Genomic DNA, 15,766 nt, shown 5'->3' on the forward strand with positions numbered 1-15,766 from the left:
TCCCCTAAGCAAGCTGGTCCTAGGGCTCTGTTCACAAACACAAACACACCCCACAGAGCCCCAGGACAACAGCACAATTAGACCCAACCAAATCATGAGAAAACAAAAAGATAATTACTTGACACATTGGAAAGAATTAACAAAAAAACAGAGCAAACTAGAATGCTATTTGGCCCTAAACAGAGAGTACACAGTGGCAGAATACCTGACCACTGTGACTGACCCAAACTTAAGGAAAGCTTTGACTATGTACAGACTCAGTGAGCATAGCCTTGCTATTGAGAAAGGCCGCCGTAGGCAGACATGGCTCTCAAGAGAAGACAGGCTATGTGCACACTGCCCACAAAATGAGGTGGAAACTGAGCTGCACTTCCTAACCTCCTGCCCAATGTATGACCATATTAGAGAGACATATTTCCCTCAGATTACACAGATCCACAAAGAATTCGAAAACAAATCCAATTTTGATAAACTCCCATATCTACTGGGTGAAATTCCACAGTGTGCCATCACAGCAGCAAGATTTGTGACCTGTTGCCACAAGAAAAGGGCAACCAGTGAAGAACAAACACCACTGTAAATACAACCCATATTTATGTTTATTTATTTTAACTTGTGTGCTTTAACCATTTGTACATTGTTACAACACTGCATATATATAATATGACATTTGTAATGTCTTTATTGTTTTGAAACTTCTGTATGTGTAATGTTTACTGTTCATTTTTATTGTTTATTTGACTTTTGTATATTACCTACCTCACTTGCTTTGGCAATGTTAACACATGTTTCCCATGCCAATAAAGCCCCTTGAATTGAATTGAATTGAGAGAGAGAGAGAGAGAGAGAGAGAGAGAGAGAGAGAGAGAGAGAGAGAGAGAGAGAGAGAGAGAGAGAGAGAGAGAGAGAGAGAGAGAGAGAGAGAGAGAGAGAGAGAGAGAGAGAGAGAGAGAGAGAGAGAGAGAGAGAGAGCCAGAGTGGCTAAATACGAACTTCCTGGTAGAATATTGTTGTCTTCGTTGTTGTGTTCTATGCTCTTACTGCTCTATGACCAGATCTCACCCCAGGTCAATGTTCCCGTTTATGTGGGTAGAAGGTGACGGGTGCAGGCAGACCCATTGAGATTGAACAGAAAAGAGCACAGCGGCCTGTTTGTGTGTGGCTGTGTGTGTGTGTGTGTGTGTGTATTGTGCATACATCTGATGTGTTTGTGGATCAATAAACCTTGACGCCACGCCAAACTTCTCAATAATGGGTTCAAAGGTTAAACAGGTGTCACAGAGAAGGCAACCTTGGGTCTGAGACTAAGGAGGAGCTGTCTTCAGATCCAGATAACACAGTGTGCCACTGTGGCCCCTCATGATGAGTTCAGATTTTTTTGTGCCCCTCCCATCAAAGTTGCCCAACCCTGATCTAAAACTTCCTCTGACTAATATTACCAGAGTAATATTGTGTATCCCCAACCCTAAACCAGCCTTAGGGGAGAAAGGGGTATTGCACCGTCATCCATGGAAGGAAGCAGTAGTGGAAAGAAACCAGGCTAAGAAAATATCGAATAACATGTTGAATGTTTCATCAAAGCTCTACTAAATGAATGAAAACATTCAGTACAAGAAATCCCTGATTTCCCTGGTCCTGTTTGACTGAATGTAACTTTTTATACAGGAAAGGAGCGCATGTAGAATAATGATAGCCATACGCTAGCCATACGCCAGCCATACGCTAGCCATACGCCAGCCATACGCTAGCCATACGCCAGCCATACGCCAGCCATACGCCAGCCATACGCTAGCCATACGCCAGCCATACGCTAGCCATACGCCAGCCATACGCCAGCCATACGCTAGCCATACGCTAGCCATACGCTAGCCATACGCCAGCCATACGCTAGCCATACGCCAGCCATACGCTAGCCATACGCCAGCCATACGCTAGCCATACGCCAGCCATACGCTAGCCATACGCCAGCCATACGCCAGCCATACGCCAGCCATACGCCAGCCATACGCCAGCCATACGCCAGCCATGCGCCAGCCATACGCCAGCCATACGCCAGCCATGCGCCAGCCATACGCCAGCCATACGCCAGCCATACGCCAGCCATACGCCAGCCATGCGCCAGCCATACGCCAGCCATACGCCAGCCATGCGCCAGCCATACGCCAGCCATACGCCAGCCATACGCCAGCCATACGCCAGCCATACGCCAGCCATGCGCCAGCCATACGCCAGCCATACGCCAGCCATGCGCCAGCCATACGCCAGCCATACGCCAGCCATACGCCAGCCATACGCCAGCCATGCGCCAGCCATACGCCAGCCATACGCCAGCCATGCGCCAGCCATACGCCAGCCATGCGCCAGCCATACGCCAGCCATGCGCCAGCCATAAGGAAATGAAGTGCACCCTGCGCACACAACCCATGTGGGATTCCGGGTCTCTGGCAGTGTTTGGAACTGCCGATCTGCGGTCAAGAACGCGAGGTTTATATCAGCCTACAGTATGTTGCCCTTCAGTCCTGATGGAGACATGGATCACCCCAGAGAACACTGCTACTCCAGCTGCTCTCTCTTCATCTGACTACGTTTTCTCTCATAGTCCAAGATCATCTGGTCGTCGCGGTGGTGGAACAGGGCTACTCATTTCTCCTAAATGAGTTTTATCTTTTCTCCCTCTCTCACCTGTCCATATCCTCATTTGATGTCCTATTACTTGTCCACTAAAACGTAACATTGTTGTCATCTATCGCCCACAAGGTGCGCTTGGAGAGTTCCTAAACGAGCTTGACACCTTGATGAGGTCATTTCCAGACGATGGCTCATTTCTGCTCTTCGTACTCGGCAACTTCAACCCCGTGACGTTTGCCTTTCAATCATTTCTTTCCAACTCTCTCTTACCCCTCTTTGCCTCTTTTGACCTCACCCTTTCCCAGTCCCCTCCCTCTCACAAGGCAGGTAATACACTTCACCTCATCTTTACCAGAGGCTGTTCTCCTAGTAATCTCACTACAACCTCCTCCAGGTCTCTGTTCTCCTAGTAATCTCACTGTGACCCCCCTCCAGGTCTCTGTTCTCCTAGAAATCTCACTACAACCTCCTCCAGGTCTCTGTTCTCCTAGTAATCTCACTGTAACCCCCCTCCAGGTCTCTGTTCTCCTACTAATCTCACTGTAACCCTCCTCCAGGTCTCTGTTCTCCTACTAATCTCACTGTAACCCTCCTCCAGGTCTCTGTTCTCCTACTAATCTCACTGTAACCCTCCTCCAGGTCTCTGTTCTCCTACTAATCTCACTGTAACCCCCTCCAGGTCTCTGTTCTCCTACTAATCTCACTGTAACCCCCCTCCAGGTCTCTGTTCTCCTACTAATCTCACTGTAACCCCCCTCCAGGTCTCTGTTCTCCTACTAATCTCACTGTAACCCCCCTCCAGGTCTCTGTTCTCCTACTAATCTCACTGTAACCCCCCTCCAGGTCTCTGTTCTCCTAGTAATCTCACTGTAACCCCCCTCCAGGTCTCTGTTCTCCTACTAATCTCACTGTAACCCCCTCCAGGTCTCTGTTCTCCTAGTAATCTCACTGTGACCCCCCTCCAGGTCTCTGTTCTCCTAGTAATCTCACTGTAACCCCCCTCCAGGTCTCTGTTCTCCTACTAATCTCACTGTAACCCCCCTCCAGGTCTCTGTTCTCCTACTAATCTCACTGTAACCCCCCTCCATGTCTCTGTTCTCCTAGTAATCTCACTGTAACCCCCTCCAGGTCTCTGTTCTCCTAGTAATCTCACTGTGACCCCCCTCCAGGTCTCTGTTCTCCTAGTAATCTCACTGCAACCCCCTCCAGGTCTCTGTTCTCCTAGTAATCTCACTGTAACCCTCCTCCAGGTCTCTGTTCTCCTAGTAATCTCACTGTAACCCTCCTCCAGGTCTCTGTTCTCCTAGTAATCTCACTGCAACGCCCCTCCAGGTCTCTGACCACTACTTTGTTTCCTTTTCTGTCTCCCTCTCCTCCAACCCTAACCACTCAGCTCCTACCCAGATGGTTATGTGCCATCTCAATCTTCTCTCTCTCTCACTACTCTCCACTCTTCTATCCTATCATCTCTCCCATCTGCTAAATCCTTCTCCTTCCTGTCTCCTGGTTCCGCCTCTTCGACCCTACTCTCCACCTTTTCTGCATCCTATGACTCACTCAGAGCTTACAGAACAGGGCTGTGAGCAGCTGAGTGAAAATGGAGGAAAACTAATCTTACGGAGGACTTATCATCCTTCAACTCCCTCCTCTCTACCTTCTTATCATCCTTCAACTCCCTCCTCTCTACCGTCTTATCATCCTTCAACTCCCTCCTCTCTACCGTCTTATCATCCTTCAACTCCCTCCTCTCTACCGTCTTATCATGCTTCAACTCCCTCCTCTCTACCGTCTTATCATCCTTCAACTCCCTTCTCTCTACCGTCTTATCATGCTTCAACTCCCTCCTCTCTAACGTCTTATCATCCTTCAACTCCCTCCTCTCTACCGTCTTATCATCCTTCAACTCCCTCCTCTCTACCATCTTATCATCCTTCAACTCCCTCCTCTCTACCGTCTTATCATCCTTCAACTCCCTCCTCTCTACCGTCTTATCATCCTTCAACTCCCTCCTCTCTACCTTCTTATCATCCTTCAACTCCCTCCTCTCTACCGTCTCTTCCTCTGTATCTGCTGCTAAAGCCAATTTACATCACTCTAAATGTCAAGTTTCTGTCTCTAACCCTAGGAAATGATTTTCCACCTTCTCCAACCCCGTTAATCCTCCACACGTCCCCCTCCCTCCAGATGACTTTGTCATCCACTTTGAAAAGAAGGTTGCTGATATCCACTACTCATTCACTCAGCCTATCGAGTCACTGGTCTCAATCACACAGAACTACCCTACGCCTGGACTTCTTTCTCCAGTCTCTATCCACGTGAAATCATGCGACCAGTGAGGTATGGCTGCCCGCTCGACCCAATCCCCTCCTCCAGATCATCTCCCATTTCTCACTTCCCTCATCAACTCATCCCTGACCACTTGCTGTGTCCCCTCTGTCTTCAAAATGGCCCAAGTCGCTCCCCTCCTCAAGAAACCAACACTTGACTCATCTGATGTTAAAAACTATAGACCAGTATCTCTTCTTTCTTCTCTTTCCAAAACACGTGAGCGTGCAGTCTCTGACCAACTCTCTCTTTATCTCTCTCAGAATGATCTTCTTGACCCTAACAAGTCAGGCTTCAAGACGAGTCACTCAACTGAGACTGGTCTTCTCTGTGTCACAGAGTCTCTCCACACTGCCAAATTTTACTCTCTCTCCTCTGTTCTCATCCTCCTAGATTTATCCACTGCCTTCGACACCGTGAACCATCAGATCCTCCTCTCCACCCTCTCAGGGTTGGGCGTCTCAGGCTCTGCACACTCTTGGATTGCATTCTACCTGACAGGCCGCTCCTACCAGGTGATGTGGAGAGGATCTGTGTTTGCACCACGTACTCTCACTACTGGTGTCCCCCAGGGCTTGGTTCTAGGCCCTCTCCTCTTCTCTCTATACACCAAGTCACTCGGCTCTATAATATCCTCACATGGTCTCTCCTTTCATTGCTATGCGGATGACACTCAACTACACCCAGGAGGCAACACGCATCTCTGCGTGCCTGGCAGATATGTCAGCTTGGATGTCGGCCCACCACCTCAAGCTCAACCTCGACAAGACAGAGCTGCTCTTCCTCCTGGCGAAGACCTGCTCAAAGACCTCTCCATCGTGGTTGACAACTCCATAGTGTCCTCCTCCCAGAGTGCAAAGAACCTTGGTGTGACCCTGGACAACACCCTGTCGTTTTCTGCAAACATCAAAGCAGTGACTCGGTACTACAGGTCCTTGCTCTACAACATCCATAGAGTATGACCCTACCTCACACAGGAAGTGGCGCAGGTCCTAATCCAGGCACTTGTACTCTCCCGTCTGGTCTACCGCAACTTGCTGTTGGCTGGGCTCCCCGCTTGTGCTATCAAACCCTTGCAACTTATCCAGAACACTGCAGCCCGCCTGGTGTTCAACCTTCCCAAGTTCTGTCATGTCACCCCGCTCCTCCACACACTCCACTGGCTTCCAGTCGAGGCTCGCATCCACTAGAACACCATGGTCCTTACCTACGGAGCAGTAAGTGGCCCCTCCCTACCTGCAGGCTATGCTCAAAGCCTACACCCCAACCCGAGCACTCTGTTCTTCCCCTATGAGAGGGCAGCTCCCGCTCAGCGAAGTCCAAGCTCTTCTCTGTCCTGGCACCCCAATGGTGGAACCAGTTTCCCCCTGGTGCCAGGACAGCAGAGTCTCTGCCCACCCCTTTTTAGCTCTGACTCTACTGATAGCTACTTGTTGAGGAACAAGGTATTTACTATAACTGTGATATGTGGTTGTCCCACCTAGCTATCTTAAGATGAATGCACTCTGTAAACCGCTCTGGATGAGAGAGTCTGCTAAATGACTAACAAGTAAATGGAACATGTGTAAGTGAGGAAGACATGCTGTTGAGTGGTTGTGCGGAGTTGACCACAGACAGCCAGAGCAGACAGCCAGAGCAGACAGCCAGAGCAGACAGCCGGAGCAGACAGCCAGAGCAGACAGCCAGAGCAGACAGCCAGAGCAGACAGCCAGAGCAGACAGCCAGAGCAGACAGCCAGAGCAGACAGCCAGAGCAGACAGCCAGAGCAGACAGCCAGCCAGAGCAGACAGCCAGAGCAGACAGCCGGAGCAGACAGCCAGAGCAGACAGCCAGCCAGAGCAGACAGCCAGAGCAGACAGCCGGAGCAGACAGCCAGAGCAGACAGCCAGAGCAGACAGCCAGAGCAGACAGCCAGAGCAGACAGCCGGAGCAGACAGCCAGAGCAGACAGCCAGAGCAGACAGCCAGAGCAGACAGCCGGAGCAGACAGCCAGAGCAGACAGCCAGAGCAGACAGCCAGAGCAGACAGCCAGAGCAGACAGCCAGAGCAGACTCTCAGTATGTGACTGACTGGGCAGCCAGAGAGAGAGGTGGGTTCAGTGTGTGTTTGCATACCAGCGGGTGAGGTAAACCTCAGAGCCTGTGCCACTCGCCCCGCAGGCAGCATACGCCCCTGTGTCAGTGTGATGGTGGGAATCTAGTGACCCAGTATAAATAGCCAGGGAGAACACAACCTGAGTCAACCCAGTATAAATAGCCAGGGAGAACACAACCTGAGACAACCCAGTATAAATAGCCAGGGAGAACAACCTGAGACAACCCGGTATAAATAGCCAGGGAGAACAACCTGAGACAACCCTGTATAAATAGCCAGGGAGAACACAACCTGAGACAACCCAGTATAAATAGCCAGGGAGAACACAACCTGAGACAACCCAGTATAAATAGCCAGGGAGAACACAACCTGAGACAACCCGGTATAAATAGCCAGGGAGAACACAACCTGAGACAACCCGGTATAAATAGCCAGGGAGAACACAACCTGAGACAACCCGGTATAAATAGCCAGGGAGAACACAACCTGAGACAACCCGGTATAAATAGCCAGGGAGAACACAACCTGAGACAACCCAGTATAAATAGCCAGGGAGAACACAACCTGAGACAACCCAGTATAAATAGCCAGGGAGAACACAACCTGAGACAACCCGGTATAAATAGCCAGGGAGAACACAACCTGAGACAACCCAGTATAAATAGCCAGGGAGAACACAACCTGAGACAACCCAGTATAAATAGCCAGGGAGAACACAACCTGAGACAACCCAGTATAAATAGCCAGGGAGAACACAACCTGAGACAACCCGGTATAAATAGCCAGGGAGAACACAACCTGAGACAACCCGGTATAAATAGCCAGGGAGAACACAACCTGAGACAACCTGAGCAACAATTGTCAGATTCCCAAAGTCAACACAGCATGTGGTCGACTTAACATCCAAAACCATAGCAGGGTAGAGACCACAAACACTCCCGTCACTCAGACCTTTTGTCACAGAAGTTATAGGGAAACTAATATCAATGATGTTTATTGTCTTTTCTCACTTTATAGAACAGAGAGAGAGAGAGGCAATAGCCTGGATTCTAACCTTTGTCGACAGCATAGACATGGGTGCCGGAGGCTGTGGGCATGTGTGCCGGAGGCCGTGGACATGTGTGCCGGAGGCCGTGGACATGTGTGCCGGAGGCCGTGGACATGTGTGCCGGAGGCCGTGGACATGTGTGCCGGGGGCCGTGGACATGTGTGCCGGAGGCCGTGGACATGTGTGCCGGAGGCCGTGGACATGTGTGCCGGAGGCCGTGGCTTAGACGGCTTGACCACCCTATTCCACAAATAATTTTTACCTTCATTTAACTAGGCAAGTCAGTGAACAAATTCTTATTTTACAATGATGGCCTACCCTGGCTAAACCCTCCCCTAACCCAGACAACGCAGGGCCAACTGTGCGCTGCCCTATGGGACTCCCGATCACAGACGGTTGGGATACAGCCAGGGATCGAGCCAGGGTCTGTAGTGACACATCTAGCACTGAGATGCAGTACCTTAGACCGCTGCGCCACTCGGGAGCATTTATCAACAGTGTGATAAAAAAGCACTTCACCTTCCCATACTCCCCACATCATCAAAGTTCCTGTTTGAAGAACAATGTTTTATACACCTTCAACTATCCAACATAAAACACATCAAGTGTTCCTCAACACATTGCAGAGTTGCTTCTCAGGGAACCAGAGTCTGATGCATATGGGGAATGACAGCTTGAGTCTACCTCCCCTTCCCTTCTCTTCCTGTCTCTCTACTTCCCGGTGGCTGTGCCTGCTAGGCTACAGGGTGTAACACCATCCCTCCCTTTCCCCCAGTAACACTGCACCTAGTCAGCAAAAGCAAGCTCCCACGTGCTCATCAGCAAGGAAGCAAAGATAAGTAAACACAAGAGGAAACTCAACCAGATGCACCTTACCAGAAAATAACTGAAAGCATGAAGCAAAAACAACATGTTCCTTTAAGACAGAAAGAGAGAGAGAGAGAGAGCGACAGAGAGAGAGAGAGCGACAGAGGGAGAGAGCAATCGTCAGCTCAATGCAGAGCTGTGTAACTGCAACCATAGAGGGTTAGTGGTGTTGCGCTACACTACCTCCTTAGTATTCCCAGAGCCCAGTTAAATCAGCGCAACCAGCAGGAGCAAGTGCAGAAAACAGAGAGAGAGAGAGAGAGAGAGAGAGAGAGAGAGAGAGAGAGAGAGAGAGAGAGAGAGAGAGAGAGAGAGAGAGAGAGAGAGAGAGAGAGAGAGAGAGAGAGAGAGAGAGAGAGAGAGAGAGAGAGAGAGAGAGAAAACATGAGGGAGAGAGAGAGGGAAAACATGAGGGACAGAGAAAACATGAGGGACAGAGAGAGGGAGAGAGAGAGAGAAAAAATATGAGAGAGAGAGAGAGAGAGAGAGAGAGAGAGAGAGAGAGAGAGAGAGAGAGAGAGAGAGAGAGAGAGAGAGAGAGAGAGAGAGAGAGAGAGAGAGAGAGAGAGAGACAGCGGTGTGAAAAGCAGGGCAAGCCACTGTACCTCACACAGCTGCAGGTCCTGAGAGTCTGTCTGTCTGTTGGGGGAGCAGGTGCTGTCCCCGGGTACTGACCCAGTAGAGCTGGAGGAGGAGGGGGCGCTGCACTGCACTGGACTGGGACGAGCAGGCACACATTACCATGGACTGTTCCCTCTTCTCCTGTCTGTCCTTTTCCTGCTCTGTTTTACTCTAACTCTGCTCCTCTCTCTCTCTATCTCTCCCTCTCCCTCTCCACTGACCACGCTCTCAGGCGTACGGAGAGACAAAAACACTAATATAGACAGACACACAGAAAAATGAGGAGGGAAAGGGGAGGGGGAGTTTAAAATGAAGGAAAAAAAGTCCCTCTAGCCAAAGTTACATTTCTTTCTCTCTCTCTCTCTTTCTAGTTTGCTCACACGGTCACAGAGTTCTCAGTGAACCAGCAGCGGTGTGGTGGCTGAATCAGGACAGACATCTGTTGAAACATGACTGCCTCTTTGCTTTACTCACTCACTCACTCTCACTCACTCACTCACTCACTCACTCACTCACTCACTCACTCACTCACTCACTCACTCACTCACTCACAGAGCAGGAGAGAGAGAGAGAAGGGAGGGAGGGATAGAGGGAGGGCAGGGGAGGAGAGGAGGAGGGGAAGGTGAATAGGGATAGAGGGCTGTACTGCCTTCCTGTGCCCAGTCTGAAAACAGAACACTTTCTCTTGGTGAGAGAGAAGGAGACAAAGAAGTAGAGAGACATAATGGGGAAGTGGAACAGAGACAGAGACCAAAAGAGAGAGAAAGAAGTAGAATGAGAGAGGGAAAAGGGACAAGTTTACAAGTGAGAAGTGGAGTGGGTGAAGGGAGGGAGGAATAGAGAGAGGGGAGGATGGGAAGGAGAGAGGGAGTGGGAAGGAGAGAGGGAGTGGGAGGGAGAGAGGGAGTGGGAGGGAGAGAGGGAGTGGGAAGGAGAGAGGGAGTGGGAAGGAGAGAGGGAGTGGGAAGGAGAGAGGGAGTGGGAAGGAGAGAGGGAGTGGGAAGGAGAGAGGGAGTGGGAAGGAGAGAGGGAGTGGGAACAGGAGCACATTTTGGGGAGGGTGGGGGTGAAATGGAAGGCTTGGCTCAGATCCTCTGTATTCATGTGACTGGTACATTTTGGGCTTAATGGCCAGTGTACGCCAGTAGAGTACAGAGAGAGGGGAAGAGAGAAACAGGGCTGTAATGTAACACTGTAACACTATAGCACAGAGAGACAGAGAGATATGCTATTACTAACACCAAGGACACATACACACCCACACACACACTTGTCTCGCACATAGAATCAAAAACAAAACTACAACATTCAGATACACAGACTGACAGACTGACAGACTGACACAAACACTCCCACAGTCTAGGCCGTAGCACAAAACTAAATGCACCTCTGCTCTGACCTTACATCATTTTACCATTCTTCTACAATCCTTTTTGTCCAGTTCCCTCTCTCTCTCTACATATTGCCAAAGCGTACTTGAGATTTACAATATTAACATCATTAAAATAATAATAATCAATATTGACAACAGTAACAACAACAATCAAGGGTCAAAATAACCATACATTGAACAATAACAATAAGCATACAGTAGAGTACATGTGCAGGTTGGTTGGTCTGTCAGACACTGTCCCTCATCTTATGGCAGGCAGCAATGTAGTGCGCTGCCAACCCACAGCTCTCTGCATCCTCCCCCAACAGGACTGGTAGCCTACTCTCATCAGAGAGGTCTTTGAAACTTTGAATAAGGGTTTCACATTTTGGGAAATGACACTGTAATTGTTTTATATTTGGGGCAATTTGTCAGGAAATGCAGCTCTGTCTCAGGTTCTGCTGTGGTGCAGTGGTTGCACAGCCTTTCCTCTAACAAGGAGCCAGGTTTTCCTGTGTCTACCCTTCTCAATGGCTAGGCTGTGCTCACTGAGGCTGTACTTAGTATTTATCTCTCTGTCTCTCTCTCTCAAAGTATTTCTCTCTCTCCTCTAAAATATTAAATCTGGTCTCTCTCTCTCCCTCCTCCTTCTTCCTCCTCCCCCTCTCTTCCACCTCCTTCTCCTCCCCCTTCCTTGTTATCGCTCTCCTTCTTCCTTCTCCTTCCTACCCCTTCTTTCCCTCCCTCCCCCCTCACTCCCTCACTCTCTGCCTCCTCCTTCTCCTCCCTCCCTCCCATTCCTTCCCTCTTTCCCTCTTTCCCTCCCCTCTCTCACTCCCTACCTGTACAACTACCATGGGAAATGTCCTGTCCAGCTGTTTTAGCAGACAGGTTTAGCCTAAAGGACATTCCCCTTACATTATACAGACTAGTGATGAGAAAAGGAAAGAGAGAGAGAGAGTGGCAGAGACAGTGGGGGGGAGAGAGAGAGGGAGAGAGAGAGAGATACAGGGGGGAAGATAGAGAGATACAGGGAGGGAGAGAGAGAGGGAAAGAGAGATAGAAAGAGTGGGGGGAAGAAAGAGAGAGAGAGAGAGAAAGAGGAAAGAGAGAGAAAGAGAGAGAGAGAGAGAGAGAGAGACACAGACAGACACACAGAGAGACACACAGAGAGAGAGAGAGAGAGAGAGAGAGAGATAGAAAGAGTGGGGGGAAGAAAGAGAGAGAGAGAGAGAGAGAGAGAAAGAGGAAAGAGAGAGAAAGAGACAGGGGGAAAGAGAGAGAGAGAGAGAGAGAGAGAGAGAGAGAGAGAGAGAGAGAGAGAGAGAGAGAGAGAGAGAGAGAGAGAGAGAGAGAGAGAGAGAGAGAGAGAGAGAGAGAGAGAGAGAGAGAGAGAGAGAGAGAGAGAGAGAGAGAGAGAGAGAGAGACACAGACAGACACACAGAGAGACACACAGAGAGAGAGAGAGGTTGAAAACACACACGACAGCACACCGATATTTGATTCGAGTACATTCATCAGTGCCTCCACAAGCCTATTTACCGATCTGATCTGATAGTATACATATACCAGCATTGATAAGATAGAATTAACTTTCATTTCTCATTTCTCAGAAATGTCTTAAGACACACAGCACTGCTGCATACAAAATAGACACTGGTCATCACACACTTAACTTAATACATATAAATACATACAGTATGGTAATATACTAATGGTAATATATACAGCGCCTTTGGAAGGTATTTAGACCCCTTGACTTTTTCCATGTTATGTTACGTTACAGCCTTATTCTAAAATGGATTAAATAAAACATTTTCCTCAGCAATCTACACACAATACCCCATGATGTCAAAGCGAAAAAGGTTTTTAGAAATGTTTGCAAATGTATTAAAAATAAAAAATAGAAATACCTTATTTACATAAGTATTCAGACCCTTTGCTATGAGACTCAAATTGAGCTCAGGTGCATCCTGTTTCCATTGATCATCCTTGAGATGTTTCTACAACTTGGTTAGTCCACCTGTGGTAAATTCAATTGATTGGACATGATTTGGAAAAGCACACACCTGTCTATACAAGGTCCCATAGTTGACAGTGCATGTCAGAGCAGAAACCAAGCCACGAGGTCGTGTGTACGCCAGTGACAAAAAAATCGGTTTTGTATTCGGGCTGTGGCGGGATGTGGAAAAAGTAAAGGGGTTTCATAAAGCATTGTACTTTGCTGGTATTGAAAGTTAGTGTATCAAATGAAATGTCACAATTGAATCAAAGTGAATGGAAAGTGGTGTGGTTTGAACTATCTACACCTGCCCGTCTACACCCTCGTTATGCTTCTACCCGTGAGAGGTACCAGTACAGTTTACTGTCTGGAAGCCATGATAAAATCATCATGCAATAGTGAATTTACCACTCCTTGTGCACTTGTCATTTCTTAATTTGCCCTTGCTATACATTTAGCCTTACTGTTAGGTTTTTAGACCTCAGTTCAGTCCATTGTGTATTCTATTGTTTTTGAGCCACCCTTGGCATCCATGGGCAGTGTAACAATGACCCTATCTCAAGTCTAAAGCGGCTTTCTCATCTCTCCTACATCTTGAAATGAAAAAAAATGAAAAAAGTAATGAGGTAGAAGGAATTGTCCGTAGAGCTCAGAGACAGGATGGTGTCGAGGCACAGATCTGGGGAAGGGTATCAAAACATTTCTGCAGCATTGAAGGTCCCCAAGAACACAGTGGCCTCCATCACTCTTAAATGGAAGAAGTTTGGAACCACCAAGACTCTTCCTAGAGCTGGCCGCCCGGCCAAACTGATCAATCGGGGGAGAAGGGCCTTGGTCAGGGAGGTGACCAAGAACCTGATGGTCACTCTGACAGAGCTCTAGAGTCCCTCTGTGAAGATGGGAGAACCTTCCAGAAAGACAACCATCGCAGCACTCCACCAATCAGGCCTTTATGGTAGAGTGGCCAGACGGAAACCACTCCTCAGTAAAAGGCACAACAGCCCGCTTGGAGTTTGCCAAAATGCACCTAAAGACTCTCAGACCATGAGAAATAAGATTCTCTGGCCTGATGAATCCAAGATTGAACTCTTTGGCCTGAATGCCAAAGAGATGCGTCACATCTGGAGGAAACCTGGCACCATCCTTATGGTGAAGCATGGGGGTGGCAGCATCAGACTGGGGTGAAGGTTAACTTTCCAACAGGACAACGACCCTAAGCGCACAGCCAAGACAATGAAGGAGTGGCTTCGGGACAAGTCTCTGAATGTCCTTGAGTGGCCCAGCCAGAGCCCGGACTTGAAACCGATCTAACATCTCTGGAGAGACCTGAAAATAGCTGTGCAGCGACGCTCCCCATCCAATCTGACAGAGCTTGAGAGGATCAGCAGAGAAGAGTGGGAGAAACTCCCCAAATACAGGTGTGCCAAGCTTGTAGCGTCACACCCAAGAAGAGTCAATGCTGTGATTGCTGCCAAAGGTACCGAGTAAAGGGTCTGAATACTTATATATATATTTAAGTTTTGTCTTTTAATAAATTAGCAAAAATACCTGTTTTTGCTTTGTCATTATGGGGTATTGTGTGTAGATTGGTGAGGGGGAAAAAAACAATTCAATCCATTTTAGAATAAGTCTGTAACGTAACAAAATGTAGAAAAAGTCAAGGGGTTTGAATACGTTCCCAATGCACTGTACATTGTTCACTGCATTCCTAGTACAGGCAAAGCATAGCAGGTTCTTTACTGTGGAGCTACAGTGTCAGGAAAAGGTTGAAGATACCAATCAGATGGCGTCTGGGAGGTGATGAATGTCTTTGTTTCCCAGGCACAATTCCTTCCCACAGGCACACTTAATGCCAATGTGAACTACATTAGTTGTGAACACCATGCATTCCTAAATCCATTTGTAAATGCCTAACTTTTGATTTCTGGTTTATAATCTTACGTTCTGAGCATGTGATCACAGAAACACTGCATGTGGATTGTATTCCCCATCCAGCCGTAACGTGTGAAATCCACCCACAAAAAAACACCACCAGCACATAAAATAATAATACAATAAAATTGTATTTGTCAAATGCGCCGAATACAACTGTTGTAGACTTTACCGTGAAATGCTTGCTTACGATCCCTTCCCAACAACGCAAAGTTTAAAATACACAAGAATGCAACTATATACATGGAGTACCAGATCAATGTGGAGATATATACAAGGAGTACCAGTACCAGATCAATGTGGAGCTATTTACAGGGAGTACCAGTACCAGATCAATGTGGTGCTATATACATGGAGTACCAGTACCAGATCAATGTGGAGCTATATACAGGGAGTACCAGTACCAGATCAATGTGGTGCTATATACAGGGAGTACCAGTACCAGATCAATGTGGAGCTATATACAGGGAGTACCAGTATCAGATCAATGTGGAGCTATATACAGGAAGTACCAGTACCAGATCAATGTGGAGCTATATACAGGGAGTACCAGATCAATGTGGAGCTATATACAGGGAGTACCAGATCAATGTGGAGCTATATACAGGGAGTACCAGATCAATGTGGTGCTATATACAGGGAGTACCAGTACCAGATCAATGTGGTGCTATATACAGGGAGGACCAGATCAATGTGGAGCTATATACAGGGGGTACCAGATCAATGTGGAGCTATATACAGGGAGTACCAGTACCAGATCAATGTGGAGCTATATACAGGGAGGACCAGATCAATGTGGAGCTATATACAGGGAGTACCAGTACCAGATCAATGTGGTGCTATATACAGGGAGTACAAGTACCAGATCAATGTGGA

General features: G+C 48.2%; 1 protein-coding gene across 2 annotated transcripts in view; it reads right to left on the reverse strand.

Annotated features, from left to right (window-relative positions):
- LOC139542997 (extracellular sulfatase Sulf-2-like) overlaps positions 1 to 9,892 on the reverse strand; it is a 267,301-nt gene extending 257,409 nt beyond the window's left edge. For both annotated transcript variants that reach the window (XM_071349057.1, XM_071349056.1), the window contains exon 1: positions 9,568 to 9,892. The gene's annotated coding sequence lies outside the window, so the exon portion shown is untranslated. The remainder of the gene's footprint in view (positions 1 to 9,567) is intronic.
- Positions 9,893 to 15,766: the final 5,874 nt, after the last annotated feature.

Source organism: Salvelinus alpinus, chromosome 17, assembly GCF_045679555.1.
Source record: "Salvelinus alpinus chromosome 17, SLU_Salpinus.1, whole genome shotgun sequence".
NCBI classification, from domain to species: Eukaryota; Metazoa; Chordata; class Actinopteri; order Salmoniformes; family Salmonidae; genus Salvelinus; species Salvelinus alpinus.